At 40.4% G+C, this 13585-nt stretch overlaps 1 protein-coding gene and 1 long non-coding RNA gene across 3 annotated transcripts in view; one reads left to right on the forward strand and one right to left on the reverse strand.

Moving 5' to 3' along the window:
* The window catches only part of ABCB11 (ATP binding cassette subfamily B member 11), a 140386-nt gene extending 134631 nt beyond the window's left edge, over window positions 1-5755 (reverse strand). The window contains exon 1 of one of the 2 annotated variants that reach the window (XM_053596739.1): window positions 5328-5755. The gene's annotated coding sequence lies outside the window, so the exon portion shown is untranslated. The remainder of the gene's footprint in view (window positions 1-5327) is intronic. The other variant, XM_053596738.1, reaches the window with a different exon arrangement.
* A 246-nt stretch (window positions 5756-6001) lies between these two features.
* On the forward strand, window positions 6002-10944 carry LOC128590656 (uncharacterized). The gene is made up of 3 exons (XR_008381303.1): window positions 6002-6155; window positions 6250-6435; window positions 9626-10944. It is a non-coding gene; the product is annotated as an uncharacterized LOC128590656 (long non-coding RNA).
* Window positions 10945-13585: the final 2641 nt, after the last annotated feature.

The raw sequence follows: 13585 nt of genomic DNA on the forward strand, positions 1-13585 counted from the left end.
GAAGAGCCCCTCACCCAGGGGATGTGTTATACCCTCACAGTGAGCACATTAGGTGAGATCCCGCCTCACGCCCTCCCTCCTTCTGCCATATGGCCTCCCCCCCCCATCTCACTTCCCTCTACCCCCAAACAGGACTATAATAATGTTTAATTGCTCTTAGGACTTGTAATTGTTTATATATTGATTTCATATTAGTATGGAGTACATTGGATATTTATTTTTCCGTTCTTCGGATACTTTACTAAGAAGAATATCTTCAACTCCATCCAGGTAAATGTAAAAGATGTAAAGTCTCCATCTTTTTAATGGCTTAATAATATTCCATAGTATACATATACCACAGTTTGTTGATCCATTTATGAGCTGATGGGCACTTAGGTTGCTTTCACAACTTGGCAATTATGAATTGAGCCACAATAAACATTCTAGTGCAAATGCCTTTGCGGTAAAATGATTTTTGTTCTTCTGGGTAGATAGGTAGTAATGGGATTGCAGAATCACATGGAATGTCTACTTTTAGATCTTTAAGGATTCTCCATACTTCTCTCCAAAAAGGTTGTATTAGTTTGCAATCCCACCAGCAGTGTAGAAGTGTTCCCCTTCTCTCCACATCCATGCCAGCATCTGGTGTTTTGGGACTTTGTGATGTGAGCTAATCTTGCTGGGGTTACATTGATAGAGTGGTTTTGATTTGCATTTCTCTGATGATTAAAGACGATGAGCATTTTTTCAGGTGTTCGTTGGCCATTCGTCTGTAATCCTTGGAGAAGTTTCTGTTCAAATCTCTTGCCCACTTATAGAGAGGGGTACTTTTCTTAATGATTAATTTGAGTTCCCTGTAGATTCTACTTATTGGGCCTTTGTCAGATTCATAACGTGCAAAAATCTTCTCCCATTCTGAGGGCTATCTGTTTGCTCTGTTGATGGTACTCTTAGCTGTATAAAAGCTTTTTAGCTTGATCAAGTCCCAGTTATTTATTTTTGGTGTTCCTGCAATTGCTAGGAAGGTCCTCCTCATAAAGTTTTTCTCAGGCCAAGACCTTCAAATGTTTTCCCCACCCTCTCTTCTAGAATTGTTATTGTTTTGTGTCTTAAACTGAAATCTTCTATCCAACGAGAATTTTTGTCAATGGTGAGTGGTGCAGGTCCAGTTTCAGTCTTCTACATGTGAAAAATCAGTTCTCCCAACATAATTTGTTAAATAAGGATTCTTTTCCCCAGTGCATGTTTTTGTTAGGCTTATCAAAGACTAAATGACAATTTGTGGCTGGGTTAATCTCTAGATTCTCTATCCTATTCCATAGATCTATGTCTTTTTGTGCCAGTATCATACTGTTTTGATCACTGTAGCTTTGTAATATAACCCTAATTCTGGCAATATGATGCCTACAGATTTGTTTTTATTTCTAAGAACTGTATTTAAAATGTGTAAGCTTATCAACAGATATTCACATTAGAGGACAGTCTCCTGACCATTACTGGTAAACATGTAAAAGATTTTTCTACTTTAGAATATTAACAACAGCATCAGAAGACCACTGTGAGGGTGGAGTTGGTGGGACAGAGAGAGTCATCTGAAGGGGTCAGCTAAGATAAAGAACTTGGGTCACTGACAAATGAAAAAAGGGGGCTGAATGAATAGTATCAAGAAGGGAGCCATCAAAACCACAGACCATGTTAGAGCAAATCAAATATCCTGAGAGCACAGAATGTCATGTCCACCACCAGTCATTACACCAGGGCTGCTGGTGTGACTTGGTGGAGATGCCAGCCTGGACTAGCAGAGGAAAAAGAAGACTGTCACCAACAGCTGGATCAACACCAGTGATACTGGCTGTTGGTGTTGTAGAAGAGTTGAAGAAAAGAAGAACTGTGTCATGCATGAAACTACAAAAAATACTAAAAGAGAGTGCAGGGAAAACACTTGAAGAAATTAACCTGGGAGAGTATTTTATGAGTAGGACCCTCCAGGCAATGAGGCAACACCAAAAATCCATTACTGGGATTTGATTAAACTAAAAAGGTTTTGCACAGCCAAGAGCACAGTAAGTAAAGCAAACAGATAACCTTCAGAATGGGAGAAGATTTTTGCAGGTTATGCTTCTGACAAAGGTCTGATAACTAGAATCTATAGAGAACTCAAACTAATCAATAAGAAAAGAATAAATAACCCTATTTCTGTGTGGCAAGAGACTTGAACAGAAACTGATGAAGACAGGCGCATGGCCTACAAACACATGAAAAAATGCTCATCATCCTTAATCATCAGAGAAATGCAAATCAAAACTACTTTGAGATATCATCTAACTCCAGTAAGATTAGCCCACATCACAAAATCCCAAAACTACAGATGTTGGCGAGGATGTGGAGAGAAGGGAATGCTTCTACACTGCTGGTGGGAATGCAAGCTAATACGACCTTTTTGGAAAGAAGTTTGGAGAACACTCAAGGAACTAAAAGTAGACCTACCGTTTGATCCTGCAATTCCTCTACGAGGTAAATACCCAGATGATCAAAAATTATTTTACAACAAAGACATTTGCACCAGAATGTTTATTGCAGCCCAATTCATAATAGCTAAGACATGAAAACAGCCCAAGTGCCCATCAACCCATGAATAGATTAACAAATTGTGGTATATGTACACCATGGAATACTATGCAGCCATAAAAAAGAAGGAGACTTCACATCTTTTATGTTTACCTGGATGGAGCTGGAACATATTCTTCTTAGTAAAGTATCAAAAGAATGGGGAAAAAGTATCCAATGTACTCAATACTACTATGATATCAATATATAACCACCTACATGCTCCATGAATGGCAAAACATAACTATAGTCCAGAAAGTAGAAGGGAAGAGGAGAGAGAGGGGAGGGGAGGGGGGATATAGGAGGAGAGAGTGTATCTGGGGGGACCTAACGTGCATGATGCAATGGTACATTTCAAAACTATTAAGAAATGAGTATAATTGTGATGGATGTGTTACTTAGTTCAATGTAAGCATTTCACATTGTATACTGAAGCAGTACCCTGAACCCCATAAATGCATCAATGTACAGCGTTATAATTTAATTAAAAAAATTCAAAAAAAAGAACTGTGTCGTGGTTGAGAAAAGGTCTCTCAGGAGCTGGATCCTTCTGAGCTGAGGGAGACCACTATCAACCTGTTTTTGTAGATAGAATTTTATTGGAACACAGTCATACATACTCATTTTCTATGAAAGCCATTTGTCTTTGGCTGCTTTTGTGCTACAACGGCAGAGTCGAGTAGCTGTGACAGCTCCAAGGCCCTTTCTCTGCCCAATACCTAAAATATTTCTGTCTAGCTCTTTATAGAAAATACTGACCCCAGTACTATGAGATCAGTTCAGGACAGCCTGAAGCCCAGGCTGGACCTGGGGACCTGATTTACCCAATCTAAAAGTTGTGTGGCGTACCAGTCCCGAACCAGCCCTCCCTTCACGGAGCTTGTGGTGAAGCAGGGGAGGCAGACAGTGGCAAAGACAAGCAGGGCAGCTGGGAGTGAAGGGGAGGCGCAGGTTTCTCCCAGGCCCCCAGAAGACAGGTAGGGGAGGGCTACAGAGCGAAGTTTCCCTTGGCATGAAACTTTGATGGCAAGAGCAAACTAGACAAAGGCGGAGGGGCAGGGAGAGTGTCCCAGGCCTGAAAGAGCATGTCCAAAGGCCAGGATCAGCCTGCCGACAGGGCACAGCAGGGGGAGGACTGAGGATGGCCATGGAGTCTGGGGAAGGGGGGTGGGTGGCTTTTACAAATGAGATATCTGCAGCCTCAGGAGGTTAAGAAACTTGCCTGAGGACACAACACTGGGAAGCAGCAGAGGAGTCAGTCTGGTTGATCTAAACACCAAAGCTTCCAATTACGGTATTTTACAATATTAGTAGGTTCTCTGAAACCTAGTAGATTAGTTTAGACTTGGGGGATGGAAAGAAGAGAGAGAGAACAGACCAACAGGAGTTATCTCACAAAGAGAGACCCTTGAAGAATATAAAAAGGTTTGAATTTATCAGAGACTTTGACAGATGAGAACTGTAGTCACGGCATATAAGCAGGGAGGCCAAATGGGGTCCCACATCCAGAAGAACCCACACTGGGGCTGAAAGCTCTGAGGCCGTCATCTTGAAATTCTTAATACAGAGGTGGTAAATATAAAGAACTAAGGCTACTGTCCTGATACATATATGTGGTACATAACTGCTCCATGAAAATTAGGTCCATTTAAGGTGGTGGTCGGTGTAGGGAGGTTGTCGGCTATTTTTAAAAACTGGAAGAATGAAAAAGTGAGTCTGGTGCTGGAGAAAAGATAAAGTTGGTGTAGTTCTGTATGTAACAAGCAATTGAATCTCAGGGGCACCCCCACCCAACTCCTTCTGCAAAAGAGAAAGCCTCACGTGCCTATGAAGAACTGGCCCCACAGATCAGTCATTAATGAGATGTCTTGCTCTCCTCTCATAAAAGAACATACAAATTATACCTATGTCTAGCACCTAAACCCAAAGTCTGATTCCACACTAATGAGGAATTGCAAGCTTATCTTCACAGGTAACAGAACTGGTGACACAGAATCACATTCTTCCCCTACCCAGGGACAACCATAACTGATATTCCCCGACTTCTTTTTTCTCTTCTAACATTATTCCCGTTTCTTGTAAAATGTAAACTTCCTGGGCCTCACAGAATGTAATCATTTCACCTCCTTAGCTGCCCCCCCACCCCCACCCCTTCCTTCTCTCTGTATGCCTTTAAAATGCTTTCCTTCAGAAAAATAGCCTCAGCTTTGTGTGTAGTTTGTGTTTTTCCCTGGGAATGTCCTCAACTTTGGTTTGATAAACCTGCATTGATTGAGGTTTTTGCCTCAGTTACTTATTTGGGTCAACATGTATTAAACCAGGTTTCCAGAGAAGACTTTGTGATTATCTGTGCAAACAGAACATTGTACTTTCATAAAGCCATGTTTAAAAAGAAACTCGCTGGTATTTTTATTTTGGGCAGACGATTCAATCTATTCACCCATTTGTACCACACACCCACATATACCACATAGATACACACACATTCAAGAGACCTGATGCATAAAATAGTGTTATTATAAATGAGACGCAAGCCAAGAGTAGCCTGTATAGGATACAATGTTATGAAATCATTAATGCATTTTGTAAGTTTCTGTCCAAGCATCACTGCATTGTTTATCGCATGACAAGAGGTAAATCAGAAACACAACACACCACAAACTAAGACTTAAAGGGTCCAGGGAAAGGGCTCCCAGAATATAGTCCTCAAATACTCTACACAGGTACAAGTCACTTACCTGTGAACATGAATTTGAGGAAGACAGAAGAAACTATAAACTTCACTGTCGAGAGTCAGAGGTCTTCCAACCTTTTCTAACCTCACTGTTCAAGTGTTAAACAGAATTCAAGCTTTTTCTAGAACATTATTTGCTTAAGAGTCAATGCCCTGAAGGCCAATCTGGGCACAGTTCAGTGACATCTGAGGAACACAGGGTGTACTCGGAAAATCCTCAGAGGGTGTCAACAGGCTTTGGAAAGTGCTGATTCACTTTGGAAGAAGAGACAGAATTCTGTCAGAAGAGAGCCCCCAGATTCTGGCTATGCCCACCTCTTCTTTTCATAGGCCCTTGGTTTTAAAAAGTTAATTAAAAACGTAACCAGACCAAAAAATACCTATAAGCTTTCCTCCTCCATATAAAAGACTACTCTTGGAAAATCCTCAGTTGCAGGCCCCAGTGTTCCTGTTCCAGCCGTAGGGTTTTGTGGAAAAAAATAACGTAAGAGGACGCCTGAAATCGCCTTTGCTCTGAACTCTTGAGTACACCGATAACCCTTGATCTCTGGCCTGAACAGTCAACAACCTCAGGCTCTGTCCACCAGATGAAGCTGTGTATGAGCAGAGATTAATAGTTTTTGTTAAAGGTTCAAATTAACAGAATCCCAAGTCAAATAGGCACAGAGAGAGCTTCTCCAAGGGCTTTGGCTGCCTGCGTCTCCTCCTCTTCTTTCTTGTTAATCTTTTCATTTTTCTCAAAATGCTCCATTTCCCTCTCTCTCTCTCTTTGCCTGAGTTAACACTTTCCTGAGTGCACCTCCCGATGGCCATCAGCAAGGAATAATAACAGGTGACATCGGTCAAGCCTTTGTAAGGTGCCTGGTCCACTTGAAAAGTGCTGTTTGTATCACCTTATTTGAACTGTTGCTTCTCCACAGTTTCAGGTGCTCCATGCTATCATCAGCATTTCCGGTTTATAGCTGGGGAAGCTGAGACACAGAGAAGGTTGATCAGTGATTTTCAACCATTGTGCCGAGGCACACTGGTGTGCTGTGAGAGGACCTTAGGTATTCTGTGAAAAGTTTTAAAGATCATTAATTAAATTATTTTCAAAAGGAGTTCAAAGCACAGTAAGTATAGTCTCTTTTTTACTCTTTTTATTTTTTCTGATAAGGATGATTTAAGTATGTCATAACAGTTTAACTATAGGTCCAAGTATGCTGTGAGATAAAAAATGTTGAAAAACACTGGGCTAGATAATCCAGCCAAGGTGTTACAACTAATCGGTATGAAGCAACAGAACGGTCTATGCTAACTTTCCACCCTGTGCTCTGAAATGTGGTTGATAGGCCAGTACTTCTCAGTTTGCAGAAAATAAATTAGAAGATCAAATTTTCTCAATTTTCAGTTTCTCTGCCATACATTTTCTTGTAAATTTCAGCATCCATTACTTTTTCTCTACGAGAATCTATGTATAAGATGGTTTATGACTTAGCCTATAAACCAATGGGTTTGTGACTCAGCCCATAAAGCTAAAAATTATAGCATATAATTTTGTATATCACATTTATATGTTAAAATATCAATATGTCAAGGTCAGCAAAAAAAAAGCAAGATTTCTAGATGTTTCCCTAGAAGTCCTGGGGTGGGTTGACTTCTGAGGCAACACAAATGTGATCATTTTTGGCTTGGCATCAGGTGGGACCAGGAAAAAGAACTCTGCTTTACGCAAAATCCAAAAGGCAGCACAGCTGTTGGGTTGTAGCTTTCATTGGGAAATAATTCTCAATAGAATTTTAATACTTATGTTGTGTTGAAGTTATTGACAACAGCCAAATTAAAAATGCTTAGGAGAAAACTGCTCACAGGTTCTGGGGTCCTAAGATTTCTCATCTGGTTATATGTAGACACAGGGGAAGGTAAGCATAGGATTCTAGAGTTAGATACAACATTAAAGATACTTTATCCAATAATGAGAAAAGTGAAGTCAGAGTGGTGACCTATCCTGAGCTCCCGGAGGGTTGATGGTAGCTCCCATTGCCTTTCACTCTGGGCCCTAGACACGCCCGGCAGAGGGAAGTTGCTCATTCTCCTTTCACTTCAGCAGTGGGTCAGTCTTCCTTATGGTTCACAGTCTGAAAACAGGTAGAATCATGGTCCCTATAGTCATCCCAATAAATCATCAGCTCTATTTTGAATGCTTACGGGCCAAGCACTGTTCTACTCTGGGATACAGAATGAATAAGACAGATGAGAATCCCTGCCTGCCCTTAGGAATCTTATATCCGGGCAGAGAGGAAACAAGTAAAACATACATGTTGTGTATATGCATGATACGATATATGTGTATACATGTTGTGATATGCATGATACGAGAAAAGCCTTGTGGGACAGGGCTATGGTAGAGAGTGTGTGTGAGAGTGTAGGAGAGAGCGTGTGTAAATGTGAGGGGGGAGGATATTGCCATTGCAAATCAGGTGATCAGAGAAGGGGTCACAGAGAAGGTGGCATATGAGGAATGACCCGAGCAAGGTGAGGGATCAAGCACATGAGTATCAAAAGCCCCAGGGCAGGAGCACAGCTGGTGTGTTTAAGGTTAGTCTTGCTGGAGGGGATTAAGCAAGAGAGAAAGTAGCTGATGTGGGATAGTGGTGGGACTAGGAAAGAGGCACGACCTTGTCAGGCAGCGGTCCTCCAAGAGTGATTACTAGACCAGTAGCATCACCATTATGTTAGAAGCCTAGATTCTTGGGCTTTATTACTGAATTAGAGAGTCTAGGAGTGGGGCCAGATTTGCTAAAGCTTGAGAACTACTATTAAAGGGCCTTAGAGGTCACTGTAGACCAATTTGAGCCATGTTTTAAAATCCAAAAAAATGCTTCAGAGAGAGCTCCAAATCACAAAGGTAGAATTCAGTCGGCAGTTGTTTTGAAACCATTGTTCTAGGGCTAGGCACACATAGAAGAGGCAAAAGAAGTGGCCATTATTTCGCTCTTTGAACCCTCAATAACTAATAACTGAGCATCTTCTATTTGCAAGATGCTATGTCAGGTGCTGTGCTGGTTACCAAGTTGTGCACATGACAGTCTGTGTCCTTGGGAGGGTTTAAGCCTTCATGGGTAGGTAAAGCTTAGCACATCAAGCAAGTAAGAGTAAAATAAGATAAACAGAAAATATTGTAAGGTTCATGGCAGACATTAAGTATTCAAAAAGTGACATGATTGTGGGCAGGAGTCAGCAGGAGAAGATTCTCAGAAGAGGGAAGTTTTGAGTTACACCTCAAAGCACGAGAAGGACCGGGGCACAAATTCAGCATGAGCAAGTTTGTAGAACACATGTGGGCAACATTAAGAAGAACCAGATGGCTACTGAGAGAAGAGGCTAGCAAGTGTGCTTAGGCAGGTGAAGATGGGCAGAGAAGGGCTTCCAGTACTAGGAGGCCAAGTCACACACAGTCTGAGACTGGAACTTCAATCCAGAGCCAGGCAGAGCCAATGATTGCAAAGCCGAGGCACAGGAGCGGGTGGCTTAGGCAGAGTCTTTCCTGTGTACACCAACCACAGACTCTTCTGCTTGCTTCTTACCATCCAGAAAAGCAACATACTTGTGAAAAGCCAGTATGAGTCAGTTGTCATGATACAATTGGCTACGTATTTTTGTGGCATGGAGGCTAGCAGAGAGAAAAATGTCTAAATTACAACTTCCCTAGAAGCTTTTGTGTTTTCAAGCAAGCTGAGTGGAAGGATACAGTTTCTGTCATTTAGTTCACTGCAGAAGGTGGCAGAATGGTGTAGTGAAAAGAGCAGATGTTTATGGGGTCACAAAGAACTGGTTTAGGAGGGGGGGGGCCTTGGTGTGTGTCACACTTTATGGGGGCAAGACATGACTGCAAGAGGGACTTTACCTAACAATTGCAATCAGTGTAACCTGACTTATTGTACCCTCAATGAATCCCCAACAATAAAAAAAAAAAGAACTGGTTTAATATCCAGGTATCCCCATTCTGCCACCTACTTGCTAGGTGATTTATTAATAGTTAAGGTGATACTTCCTAATTCCTCTCTTATACAAAGTCCAATAGATCTTGAAAGAGGGGAAGGTGGTGGCAGGGGAGGGTGGTCTCTCTGCTGCATGTAGTCATTCAGGGACGCAGGCTGACAGAGTATCTGCCATCCTCAACCTGTGGCTGTCAAGACCTCCTTGGACATTGACATCTCACTATCCCACAGGGAAGAGAAAATATGGAGTATCTATGTGTGGACAGCTTCCATTGGCCAACCCTGTAAATAGCATTCCTTCCTTCTGTCCATATTCCCTTAGGCAAGGCTCTGTTACATGGTCACACCTAACTGCAAGAAAGATGAGGTCTGGCTCTGTGCCCAGGAGGTTTGGTTAGAAGCTAGCCAATCTCAAGAAACAGGCTTTGGAACCACAAAGATTTGCATTCAGCTATGTGACATTGGGAAATTATTTACTCTCCGTTAGCCTCGATTTCTTCATCTATAAAATAGAAGTGGGTATGTCACAGGGCAATGGGGCCTGGCTGAACTTCCCTGTGCCAGAGATTCTGGGCAAAGCTGAAGCTGGTGGGAAAGTACTTTGGATGTGGAGGAAGAGCTGGTTCTTCAGCATGAGGGCCACCACCTAGTGGATCTGATGCCCACTAAGATGTAAGTTTTAGTTCTGAGTCTGAGATTTCAGTCTGTCTGGATGGCATGTGGACAAAATACGCAGACCTAATCTCCCCAAACCACCGCCCTTAATCACATTCTACAGGCATGAGTTTGGCTGGCTCTGCCCTAGAAAAAAAAAAGTTTTTGCTGGGAGGTATTTTCTATCCAGGCTGGTTTTACATTTCTTGACTTTTGTGTATCTCAAAACTTTTGTAATGACCCATGTATTTTGTAGTAGTGGAGTGTGGGCTTTTAGTGTGTTCATCACCTGAGTAATATACATTTTATCCCTTAAGTAATTTTTCAGCCCTCACCCTATCCCATCGTCCCGAGATTTTTTAAAGGAACTTTCTCAACTTCATTCTATTTGGTCAAGAGGTCTCCATGATGCTGGATAAGGTATTAACAGTCTTGAAATAGAAATCCTTCCTCAGAAGTCAATCATATTCAAAAGAGATTTGGCTGGGGCAGTAGCTCATGCCTGTAATCCCAGTGCTTTGGGAGGCCAAGGCAGGAGGATTGCTTGAGACTAGGAATTCAAGGCTGTAGTGAGCTATGAATGTGTCACTGCACTCCAGCCTATAGACAGAATAAGACCCCATCTCTAAAAAATTAAATTTACCCTATGGTTGTAAAAGGAAAATTGTAAATTAGTGTGGTAGGATAAGGGTGTGTACCAAAACCCATGCAATCTTCTTCTTCCATTTCCTTTTGTCCTGGGATTCTCATTTGGGTATTTGGGTGAATTTTGTATTTTTTAAATCTACCAAAATTAGTATATTCCTAACTTTGTTATGTAAACATGTAAAAAAAAAAAAAAAGACTAGAAGTACATGGAAATATAAAAGTGATTACCTGTAGGTTATAAAATTATGAACATGCATGATTTCTATTTCCTTCCTTGTGCCTTTCTGCCTCTTCTCAATTATATATAATAAGAATAAACTATTTTTTTAAATACACCAATTATTAAATAAAAATAATAAAGAGTATGCCAAAATGTAATGCCTATAAGGGTGTTTAATAAAATTTATACTAACAATGATTTTTTTAACATAATAAAGTGCTACTTTATTTTTTTTATTAAGTCATATACACATAGATCATGAATACATTTATGCATATGTGGGGTACGATGTGTTGTTTTTTTATACAATTTGACGTGCTTACATCAAACTAATTAATATAGCTTTCACCTCATTTATTTGATTATTGTGTTAAGACATTTATGTTCTACACTTGATAGATTTACCCTTGCAATATGCTCCATAGGTGTGGTCCCGCCATTTTATCTCCCTCTATCAAACCTCTCCCCTCTCCTCCCTTCCCACTCCATTTCTCTCCTTCATCCTGGTCTATAGTTATGTTCTATCTTTCATAAGAAAGTGTGAGTAAATGTAAGTTGGTTTCATAGAAGTACTGAGTAGATTGGATCCTTTTTCCTCCATTCTTGAGATACTTTACTCAGGAGAATATGTTCCAGGTTCCTCCATGTAAACATAAAAGAGGTAAAGTCTCCATCTTCTTTTAAGGCTGCATAGTATTACACAATTTATTAATCCATTCATGGGTCGATGGGCACTTGGGCTTCTTCCATGACTTGGCTATTACAAATTGAGCTGCAATGAATAATCTGGTGCAAATATCTTTGTTGCAAAGTGATTTTTGGTCTTTTGGATATACTCCTAGTAGAGGAATTGCAGGATTCAATGGCAGTCAATTTTTAGATCCCTGAGTGTTCTCCAAACTTTTTTCCAAAAGGAACATATTAGTTAGTTTGCTTTCCCACCAGCAGTGCAGAAGTGTTCCCTTTTCTCCACATCCACACCAACATCTGTAGTTTTGGGATTTTGTTATGTGGTCTACTCTTACTGGAGTTAGATGGTATCTCAAAGTGGTTTTGATTTGCATTTCTCTGATGATTAAAGATGATGAGCATTTCTTCATGTGTCTGTAGACCATGCACCTGTCCTCTTCAGAAAAGCTTCTGTTCAGGTCTCTTGCCCATAGTGAAATGGGATCACTTGTTCTTTTCTTATTAATAATTTTGAGTTCTTTGTGGATTCTGGTTATCAGACTTTTGTCGGAAACATAACCTGCAAATATCCTCTCCCATTCTAAGGGCAGTCTACTTGCTTTACTTACTGTGTTCTTGGCAGTGCAGAAGCTTTTTTATTTGATCAGATCCCAGTAATGTATTTTTGGTATTGTTTCAATTGTCCTGGGGGCCCTCCTCATAAAGTTTTCTCCCAGGCCAATTTCTTCAAGTGTTTCCCCTGTACTCTTTCCAAGAATCTTTGTGGTTTCATTCTTAGGTTTAAGACTTTTATCCAGTGAGAGTCAATTTTTGTTAGAGGTGAAAGGTGTGGGTCCAGTTTCAGTCTTCCACAGATTACCAGCCAATTCATTCAGCACCATTTGTTAAACAGGGAATCTTTCCCCCAATTTATGTTTTTGATAGGCTTATCAAAGATCAAATAACACAAAGTGTCTGGATTCATCTATTGGTTCTCAATTCTGTTCCATACACCTACCTATCTATTTTTGTGCCAGTACCATGCTGTTTTGATCACTATAGATTTATGGCATATTCTGAAGTCTGGTAGTATGATTCCACCTGATTTGTTTTTATTTCTGAGTAATGTCTTGGCTATTCGAGGTTTTTTTCTGTTTCCATATAAAATGAAGTACTAGTTTTTCCAGATCTTTGAAGTATGACAGAGGTGCTTTAATGGAGATTGCATTAAATCTGTAGCTTGCTTTGGGTAGTAGGGACATTTTAACAATGTTGATTCTTCCTAGCCATAAGCATGGTATGTTTTTCCATTTGTTGACATCTTCGGCTATTTCTTTTCTCGGAGTTTCATAGTTCTCTTTATAGAAATCTTTCATGTCCTTTGTTAGGTAAACTCCCAGATATTTCATTTTCTTTGGCACTACTGTAAAGGGAATAGAGTCCATGACTGTTTTTTCAGCTTGACTATTATTGGTATATATGAATGCTACTGATTTGTGAGTATTGATTTTGTAGCCCGAGACACTGCTGTATTCCTTGATCACTTCTAAGAATTTTGTGGTTGAGTCAGGGGTTTTCCAGGTATACGATCATATAATCTGTGAAGAATGAAAGTTTGATGTCCTCTGACCCTATATGGATACCCTTGGTTGCCTTCTCTTGCCTGATTGCAATGGCTAAGACTTCCGTTACAATGTTAAAAAGCAGTGGAGACAGTGAGCCACCTTTCCTGGTTCCTGACCTGAGTAGAAATGTTTTCAATTTTACTCCCTTCAATATAATATTGGCTGTAGGTTTGCTGTAGATGGCCTCTGTCAGTTTACGAAATGTCCCTTCTATACCAATTTTCTTAAGTGTTCTGATCATGAAAAGATGCTGGATATTATCAAAAGCTTTTTCTGCATCAATTGAGAGAATCATATGGTCTTTGTTTTTCAACTGGTTTATGTGAAGTATTATAAGATTTACATATATTGAACCAGCCTTGAGACCCTGGGATAAAACCACTTGGTCATGGTGTATAATTTGATGTGTTGCTGGATTCTGTTTGCTAGTATCTTATTGGATATTTTTGCATCAATAGTCATTGGA

This window comes from Nycticebus coucang, chromosome 7, assembly GCF_027406575.1.
Source record: "Nycticebus coucang isolate mNycCou1 chromosome 7, mNycCou1.pri, whole genome shotgun sequence".
NCBI classification, from domain to species: Eukaryota; Metazoa; Chordata; class Mammalia; order Primates; family Lorisidae; genus Nycticebus; species Nycticebus coucang.